Source organism: Macrotis lagotis, chromosome 2, assembly GCF_037893015.1.
Source record: "Macrotis lagotis isolate mMagLag1 chromosome 2, bilby.v1.9.chrom.fasta, whole genome shotgun sequence".
NCBI lineage: Eukaryota > Metazoa > Chordata > Mammalia > Peramelemorphia > Peramelidae > Macrotis > Macrotis lagotis.
In genome coordinates this window covers 336,491,032-336,500,889 of record NC_133659.1, presented here as the reverse complement: position 1 = coordinate 336,500,889, position 9,858 = coordinate 336,491,032, and the positions used below count along the sequence as shown (strand labels likewise).

At 41.7% G+C, this 9,858-nt stretch overlaps 1 pseudogene; it reads right to left on the bottom strand.

The window, feature by feature from the left end:
• Positions 1-7,874: 7,874 nt before the first annotated feature.
• On the bottom strand, positions 7,875-8,902 carry LOC141512282 (N-acetyl-D-glucosamine kinase pseudogene; annotated as a pseudogene).
• Positions 8,903-9,858: the final 956 nt, after the last annotated feature.

Here is a 9,858-nt window from a genome sequence, read left to right as displayed (position 1 = left end):
CCTTTTAACTTCTTAGACTAACACTGCAGCAACCAAACCTTTTCAAAATATTCTATCAAATTTTATAGCAAGAATTTCACTCCTTACTGCCCATTTTCCCTTGTCAAAAGGCATTCTAACTTTGAGAAGCTGTGGCTCCCAAGCCCCCAGCTCACCAGAACAGGGAACTGTCCAGACTGAAATGCAGCATCCTGCCCCAGGGTTGGGGAGACCAAACTGAACTCCAGCCCCAGATCAGAGGTGGGAGGGGGACAGAGAGGAGGGTGGAAGGGAATAGACTTCTCACACCCAACTCCCCCCCTTCTCATGCACACAAAACTCAGAGCTACAGATCTGAAAGGGAAAAAAAAACCTTTTCTCTTCCCATGGAACTGGAGGAGTCTCTCTCTGATGCCCTCAGGCTCTCAGAGTTTAAAGTTCAAATTAATTTACCTTAGAAAGGAATAAAAAGATAGTCCTCCAGTCCCAGAATCCTAAAAACCTAGGAAAGCTAAATGAAAAGCAGGGACTGGTTTTAAACACACACTCAACCCAGTCATTCCTTTTTCTTCCCTGCATCCTCTTAGCTTCTGGCTTCTGAATTTTCTTTTTATCCTTTTTCCTACTGCCTCTAGCACCATCCCCAAATTCCTGCCTCCTCTCTTTGATACTCAATGGAGGAAAATCAATATCTGCAATATCAATTTATCTTCCCCTGAGACCCAGTGCCAAATCCTTCTTCCCCATCCCGTTTTTGTAAAAGATTCCGGCATGGTCTTGTGTCCTCAGACACTCACACCCTTAGTTTCTAAACCCTGCAAGATTCTTACTAATTCAGATAGTACTTGCCAGTTTGCCTTGTTTTTCCTATTTTGAATTCTTATTTTTTTTAGGCTTTTGTGAGGCAATGGGGTTAAGTGACTTACCCAAGGTCACACAGCTAGGTATTAAGGGTCTGTGGTAGTTTTTGAACTCAGGTCCTCCTGACTCCAGGGCTGGTGCTCCATTCACTGTGGCACCTAGATGCCCTCCCATCTTGAATTCCTAACCAACCTGGAAATACCAGGCAATCCACCATTCTTACCCTGGTTTTTGTGCACAAAAATTACTTGGTCCCCCCCCCCCCAATTATTCTTTTGGTTCACCCATGGTGGTATGACTCCACATGGTCCTAGGATCTTTGAACAGTTCTCAATGAGCAGGGAAACCCACCAGCAACATAAAGGGTGATGGAAAACATGGATTGTGACTCCCTGTCTTTGTCAGTGGTCCTCCCTGACTCAGGATGTCTGAATTCCAGAAGAGCCTCCTTCTCTAAGAAGCAATCACCTTACCAAGAACTCAGAACCATCATAAGTGGACCATATTTTTATTAAAACATCCTTAAGGATGGGTGTTCATATGGGTACACATGGTATGTGAAATCAGGGCCTTTTATCTCCTTTCTAGAAACACAAGTCCCTCTCTTGTCCCCCAGTTAGCTGGGTATTGCTATGGTCAAAGGCCTGTCTGAAGTACCCAATTCTCTCCTCATGTGGGTTCAAATTTCTTATCAACCTCCCCTCCCCCTCCCCCAAAGTAGTCAGACTTTGAAAGGGATAGCACCGATGTGTGAACCTGACTACTGGCACCACTTCCTTGACTAATTCACCTAACCTGCTAATTCTAAGGTCCCTAGTCTTCCTGTGCCCAGCCCATCCTTTTCCTCTTCCTAGAGAGAGTTTCCCTGAGCTTCCCGTAAGATGTAAATTGGCTTGATTTAAACCTATAAGTCAACATTCCTCAGATTCTATCACTGCAGCTTCTTTCCTCATCTTCCCTAGTTATTTGTCTGGGAGATATAAGCTACTTTCCTCAGTTTCTCACAACTCATGTAGAAATGAAACGTAATCACTTATCGCAATGGGAAAAAGCAAATGACCAAAAGGAAATAGGAGAAAAGGGAAATAACAAGGAATGAAGAATAATGAAATCAGGGAATGGTATACACAGTGACAGGCTAATTAATCTGAGAATATAAAATAACTACATTAAAAAAATAAACATTCTCTCTTAAAAATCAGGAAATAGAGCAGAACCAGAAGAGCATTGTCCACCCTAACAGCAACACGGGAGTGATGATCAACCTCAATGGACTCGCTCATTCCATCAGTGCAACAATCAGGGACAGTTTGGGGCTGTCTGCAATGGAGAATCCCATCTGTATCCAGAGAAAGAGCCATGGAGTTTGAACAAAGACCAAGGACTATTACCTTTAATTTAGAAAAAAAACTGATCTTATCATCTGATCTGGCTATCTCTTATACTTTATGTTTCTTCCTTAAGGATATGATTTCTCTCTCATCACATTCAATTTGGATCAATGTACAACATGGAAACAAAGTAAAGACTAACAGACTGCCTTCTTGGGGGTGGGGGTGGGGGAGGGAATTAAGATCATGGGAAAAATTGTAAAACTCAAAAGAAATAAAATCTTTAAAAAACTCGGGAAATAGTTTAATAGAAATAGTATAATTATATATATATATATATATATATATATATATATATAAAAACTATAATAGAAAAGTATATTAAGCAGGTCATTAATGGGTGGGCCAAATTAAAAAGACATGAGGATCAGATCTATTCAGAAAAGATTTGTTTTTAGGTTTTTGCAAGGCAAATGGGGTTAAGTGGCTTGCCCAAGACCACCCAGCTAGGTAATTATTAAGTGTCTGAGGTCGGATTTGAACTCAGGTCCTCCTGACTCCAGGGCTGGTGCTCTATCCACTGCACCACCTAGCCGCCCCTCACGAAAGATTTTTATTAAGTATTCAGAGCACAGTTAGAAATCAAGACAATGTGCTCACTTGTTTTAAGATGCAAATGTGAGGCTCCCTATCCTTGATAGGGACAGAACAGGGAACAATAGGATATCACTAATGAATATTCATGAAAATAATAAAACACTGGCAAATACAACAATATTTATAGACATAATTGGTTACTTATGAGACAGGAGTTAAACCAAGAATTCAAGCATTATCAAGGAAAAAAAATCAGTTTGTTATTTCAATACTTTCATGAACCCTAATTTCCCCAATTGATTGTAATGATATTGTTCAGTCAATTTTTTTTGTTGTTGTTCACTCATTTTTCAGTCATTTCCAACCCATCATGACTCCATTTTGGTGTTTTCTTGGCAAAGATCCTAGTTCCCAATTTCATTCTTTAGCTCATTCCATAGATGAGGAAACTAAGGAAAACAGGGTTAGTTGACTTAAACAAGGTCACACAATGTGCTAGTGAGTGTTTGGGGCCAGAATTGAACTCACTTCCTCAGAATTCCACTCCTGGTGCTGTATTCACTGTATTATCTAGCTGCCCCCTTGAGGTGATTTACCCTCTATCATCTGGGAGTTTCTGTGACCAAAACATTTCATTGCACTGTGACTCCTTTCTCAGTAAATAGACTATATTTGGAACTTTTCAAGTTTGCTGGATCTCCTGAAGCCTCTGCTTCTTGCTTGGTCTTCTTGGTTCCAGTCTCTCTCTTCTTTTTTTTTTCAAGGCAATGGGGTTCAGTGGCTTGCCCAAGGCCACACAGCTAGGTCATTATTAAGTGTCTGAGGTCGGATTTGAACCCAGGCACTCCTGACTCCAGGGTTAGTGCTTTATCCACTACACCACCTAGCTGCCCCTAGTCTCTCCCTTCTTTGATCCATTCCCAAACATCTGCTAAAGTGATCTTCCTAAAACAAAGACTGGAGCAGGTTACTCTCTCACTCAGGAAACTTTAATGGCTCTAGGATCAAATATAAAGCCTTTCCCAACCTAAACTCTATTATTTTGAAAGTTATTATCTATGACTCCCCTTCACATTCATTTACTCTTCCTTAGACATACACACCATCCTTTTTTTCCCATTTCTATATCTCCAGTGTTTGTTCACCTTTTAAAGATCAACTCAAGGGTCACTTTCCATATACAACATTGTCTTCCTTGCTGTCTCCTTATAGTGAGGGTCTAATTAGACCCTGTTTTCCCTTGCTTTCCTTTAATGTTCAGTCTATCTTATTTTGTACTCACATATTTCCCTGATGAGATTCTTTACTCTGATCTTTATAACTCCTCATTTCTTCCATATTGCTGCCTGCTCACACCCACTTGCCAAGCACCTTCTCTATTGTCTTTAAAACTCATTTTTTCCTTTGAAAACCACTGTCTCCAAAGACACTCCATTGCTCAACTCTGGATATTTTTAGTGACTGTCTGCCATGTCTGGAATGCTCTCCCTCTTCATTTGACCTCTTGGCTTCCCTACTTTCTTAAACCTGTAAGCCAACATTCCTCAGATTCTATCATTATAGCTTCTTTCCTCATCTTCCCTAGTTATTTCTCTGTAAGATATAAGCCACTTTCCTCAGTTTCCCATAACTAATGTAGAAATGAAACCTAAAATCCCACCTTCTACAGGAAGTCCTTCTTCCCTCTTAATCCCGGGCCTTTTCTTGATTATTTACATTATTTCCTTCATATAACTTGTTTGGACATAGATATTTTCACGTTGTCTCTCTCCTTAGAGCATAAGCTTCTCAAGGGCTGGGACTGCCTTTGAAGTCCCAGAACTTAGTACAGTGCTTAGCATATAGTAGATACAATAAATGTTTATTGACTGACTTGTGTTTCATATCCTCTAACCACCCAACAACACTGGGAAAAAGCTGATATTAAAACCAGGCTTTTCATCATTTCTCCAATAAATAGCAAACTGAGTCAAATTTATAAAAGTAACATCATTTTTCAATTGATAGTAAAAGGAGACAATTTTTGGAAGAAGTCAAAGTTATTAACAATCATAGAAATGCTCTAAATCACTATTGATTAGAGAACTGCAAGTTAAAAGTATCAGATTGGCTAACATGTCAGAAAAAGAGAATAACAAGTGTTGCAGGGGATGTAAGACCATACGGATGCTAATGTTTTGTTGATGAAATTGTGAATATATATATATATATATATACATATATATATATATATATGTCTATGGGGCCCAGTTAGAAAACCCCCAGTGGGGTTTGGGGAAACACATTTATACAATTCCACAATCAGAAGGTGGAATCTGATAAAACTTCTTTTGTGCTTATTCTTCAAAGCCCTCAACTCAGAATGTGCTTCTTATCACAGTTCCTTAGGGTCAGAGAATTTGCTATCAGAAATTTCATTAGATTAGTTGGAGTGTCCCCTCCCAACTCAGGATCTTTGTGGTTTATTGGGCACTAAAGACCTCTTCAGAGCATGGGAATCATTCTCCTCCAGGATGATGGCACTGTCAATGACTATTGTTACAATGGGGAGATTCATATTTGTTATAGTAGTGAAAAAAGCAGACAAAATTTATTTTGGTTTTTAGATGTCATAATTATACATATGTGTATTATGCATATTTACATACATGCATACCAATATACATGTATAGATAGACATATTGCTAGAGGGATGGAAATCTCTTCACTATGTTGTCTGTAGTCCCACCATTCTTGTCAAATCTTTCTCTGGTAACATGTTTTGGGTTTTATTGATGTCAGTTAGTTTGATGGTTCCTTATCTAGTCTGTTCCACTGAGTTCCTGGAGATGAAGGAGAAGGGTAATATTTGCCCTCTTCATCTTTGGGATTTCTTCCAAATCTGAAGATGGCAGCAGAGCAAAGGTGGTAGAAGATACTCCTTCACTTCAAAAGAGTTTGAAGGAAAGATGAAGGAAGTGTCTGACAATTCCAGTGTGATAAGTGGGGATGTCGTCCCCTGGGTGAGGACAAGGCTCTCTCTGCACCACTTCCCTAATACCTTCTTGCCATCCTTGTTGCCTGGGATGTGCCAAGGATGAAGGCACGAAGTATGAAGTAGATGAATGAAGAAATGTAGAGAAATATCTCTTAAGGATGCCCCCTAATTCTACAAAATCACTTCCTTTAAAGCAACTAGAATAGTTCCCAAGAGAGTAGTTTTTAAAAAATCGAATGGTTTTCTGTGGTTTGTTGCTTTATCTCTGTATCTCTTCATTTCAAAGATTTTCTGTTCAGAAGTGAGGCGTGTATTCCCATCAATGCATTGGCATTGTCTGGTTTTTCAGCTTTAGCTTCCCTTTGGGGCATTTTTTTGAGGCAATACTGGATCTCTCTTTAGATCCCATAGCATTTGATTCAAAGACCAAAGTGTGATTCTAAAGACTCCCTTCCAAGATCACTCCAAGAAGACGCTAAAATTTCCTGAAAGACAGGCCAAGAAAACTTTGGGGCAGCCTTGGGGGAGGGGGCATGCACTCTCCCTCAAAGGGGCTACCAGCCTCCAGGATGAGAGTTGGCATAGCCTAGGTTTCATGAGGGATTCCTGGAGCTAAGGGCATCAAGTTCCAGAATTTTGTAACGCCTTCTCTATTAGACACAGTTCCTCAAGACTAAAGCAGGGGGTCTTTATTGAGGGCCATGAATTCTTTTTATTTTTTGGTCTCAAGTCAATGGCTGCTTCTCCTCCTCAAATCTGAGTGTACAAAATGTCAAATCCTCCTTCCTTGGCAAACAGAAAACTTGCATAATTATCTTTATAATGGCAAATGTGAGTCCCCTATTGAGCCAGGATGTCGGTGACATCCTGGAGAGTAAATCTCATTGTCTTGTGGAAGTCTGCATCTGAAAGACCCCTTGAGGCAGACATCCTGAATCAGGGAGGAGAATTATAACTAATCTGCTGTGACTTTGTTGACTGCCGCTAATCCTCCTATTTTGCCTCCATCCCTTTGTCTACTCCCTATAAACGTGTCCCCAAATCTCATTTCTGAGGGCCTGGTTCCAAAGATGCATTTCTGGGCTGCAGACCTTTTAGAAGCACTTTTAGATATGCATGTTAACCCCTTCTTTTTGTGTTTCCTGAAGACCAGGCTCTGGGGCTAACACAAGTTAGCCTAATACCAGTTGTTTCTTATTAGGGCAAACTCTGAAGGTTAACAAATATAGATTTATTCTTTTTTTTTTGGAAATAAAACAAAAATTTACTAAAAGAAGTTACAATACATAGAAAAGGAAAAAGAGAGGAAAAAAACAGCCAAGCAGCATTGGCAGGACCACAGGTCAGAGAAGACTGTGGCCCTAAGCGGGAGTCCAACCCAGGTTTTTATGTCTTGCCTCTCATCTAGAGGGCAAAACGTGAACTCCCTTCCCCTTACTAGACGAGGAACCACAAATTGTTTCTGTTACAATCATAATTCTCTATATCTTTCCAGTCAATTATTTACATCTCCATCCACTTTCTACATTCACAATTCATCTTTCCCCTGCATCAGCTCTAGTCCTTGCTCTGCCACCAATTAGCCATCTGACCCAGCAGACTCTTCCACATTCCTGAAGGTCCTGATATATCCAGTGGGGAGAATCCCATCTGCCCTGCCTTCCTTGAGGTGGTTTGATGAGGAAAGGGTTTTTGTAAAAGATTCTTCTCAAGAAGTCCTGGTTGAAGGAACTGGGCATGTTTGGCAAGAGAAAAGGAGACTGTTTTCCAGTATATGAAGGATAATCATGGAAAGATCAGAGGAGAGTTGCAGAGGCCAATTTAAGTTTGAAATCAGGAAAACTACCTTAACCACTGAAGCAGTCCAGAAGTGAGATGGCTGGCCTCTCAAGGTGGCCAGCTGCCCAACTACTTCTGGAGAACTCTTTTTGTGGACGGATTGGACACCACATCTTCTGAGGGTCTTTCAAATCATGTGAGTGTGTTTGGACTTACCTCTGAGCACTGTGAAGAGGTAACAGACATAGAAAGTACCAGTAAAATTTTTCTACCTTTATTGATTAACAAAGGCATTGTCCTTTTGTGGTGTCTAATGTCCACTGGCCCTAAAGCGGCAAGGCCTGTCTGAACTAAGGGAAGGAGTATTTAAAGAAAGAATCCACATTTTGGTCATAGTCCAGGGGAAGCATCTGCCCAATAGACTTAGCCCCTAGGCTTGCTCCCCCTATGGCAGAGGAATACTTCAGCTTCAGCAGGGTGAAGTGGGAGAAGGCTCTCTGTGTCTTCTTTCCTTCAGCCGGGGTGGAGATAAAGGCTTCTTTTAGCAGCTCCCAGATCTTCCATAGAGAGCATACACAGGATGGGGAGGCCCTTGGGACCCTGGAAAAGTGCTGGCTGAATCCTGGGCAACACAGCCAGTATATGTCTGGCCAGCACTTCTCCAGCTTTCTTGAAAATATGCTGGCAGAGATGGTCACCCTGATCAGCACCTTCAGCAACTTTTCGGCAAAATCCTGCAAACGTGGATTTATCAAAGTTTCTATAGAGGTGGGTGAGGAGTCCCATGCAGTCAGACACCCGGAAGTAGGTAAACATGGCGTGTTTGAGGTAGTCTATGTCATGTGGAGACACCTCCAGGTTATCCATGGTGTCAAAGACTGTCTTCACTGCCAAATGTGTAATCCAGTAGGCAGAGCCTTCATCACCCATGAGGTGTCCCCAGCCACCACATCCGTGCTCAGAGCTATCGGGGTTGACCAGTCTGCAGTTGGACCCTGTCCTGGAAATGAGCACCACACCACCATGGGGTGTGGCCATGGCAACGGACCCTGTTGCATCGGTAGAGATGAAGTAATTTTCACTCAGGTGAGATTACGTGCTTTTCAACTGTTTGATCAAGGTGGACATTGCAGTGTTCTGTTCTTCCCCACTCAGGGTCAGGCCCAGGCTGTGCAGTGGTTTATTGAGGCTTATCCCTCCTTTCTTCTTGGCCTCATTCACAAGGTGATTGATCCTTTCTGCACATGCCTCTAGTCCAATCAGCCATTGGTTGGTGCTTGGTCCAGAAGCTTCTCCTATAACCTGGCCCTTTTCAGACAGCAGCAGGGCCACAGAATGAGTGGCCTCCTCTCTCCACGCCCCCATACAGCCTCTCCATGGGGCCGCTCCCGGCTGCCGCTCAGATTTATTCTTTATGAGGGTCAAAACTCATGATATATTTCACATAATTCAATACAATTGGTTTTCTTTGTAAACCAATATATTCTAACATCCCAAGTCGGAGTCCATAGGCTTCCCCATGTTGTCAAAGGAACCTAGAATAAAAAAATGACTTAGAAGGTCTAAAGAGTTTAACCTCTCTGTCCATCCAGGGAAGAGCCAAGAATAATTGTTGACCTCTGGACTCTGACAGGCAGTTGGATGAGTTAGTTCAAACCGAGGCTATCAGTGAGCAGAGTCCAGAACTGAGCAGAGTGGATAACCCTTGGATAGTTATCAAGGAGATGAACCATTTCTCTGAAACAATGACCTTTCTGGATGCCTCAATAACGTACTGAAAGGCTCTGAAAAATTGAAAATCAGCCCCCCCCCAAGCAAGAAACAGAGATCAATGAGTATGAGGAGGCTGGATCCTATAACAAAGACTTTGGGAAGAAAAGTGAAGAACCAGAAATCATTCAAGAAATGTGAAGCAAAGGGAAAAAAATGGGCTGGTCCAATGGTGATAATTAGGAGACATTTCTGGCTACATGACCAGAACATTGGTTAGACCCCCCCCCCCCATGGTGAACCTGTGGGAAGTGTAGCCATCATGGCAGCATCTATGGAGTCTTTCTGTCAAAGATTTGCTGACTCCTGGTCCAGTGCTCTTGGCACCCAGGATGGTCCCATTAATAAAAAGATTCCAAAGAGCTGTGAAATCTCTGAAGATTTCTCCTTTTTTGAGATATCAGGACTCTCTGACTTTTTTGTTAAATGACTTCCTTTATCTGGGTCTTAGTTTCCTTATCTGTAAAATGAGTCATTGAACTTGCTGATCGCTGATATCCTTTCTAGCTCTAACATTTAGGGGCTTAGGCCTGAGATGAGGAAAGAAGTAACTTCCTGGGGAAT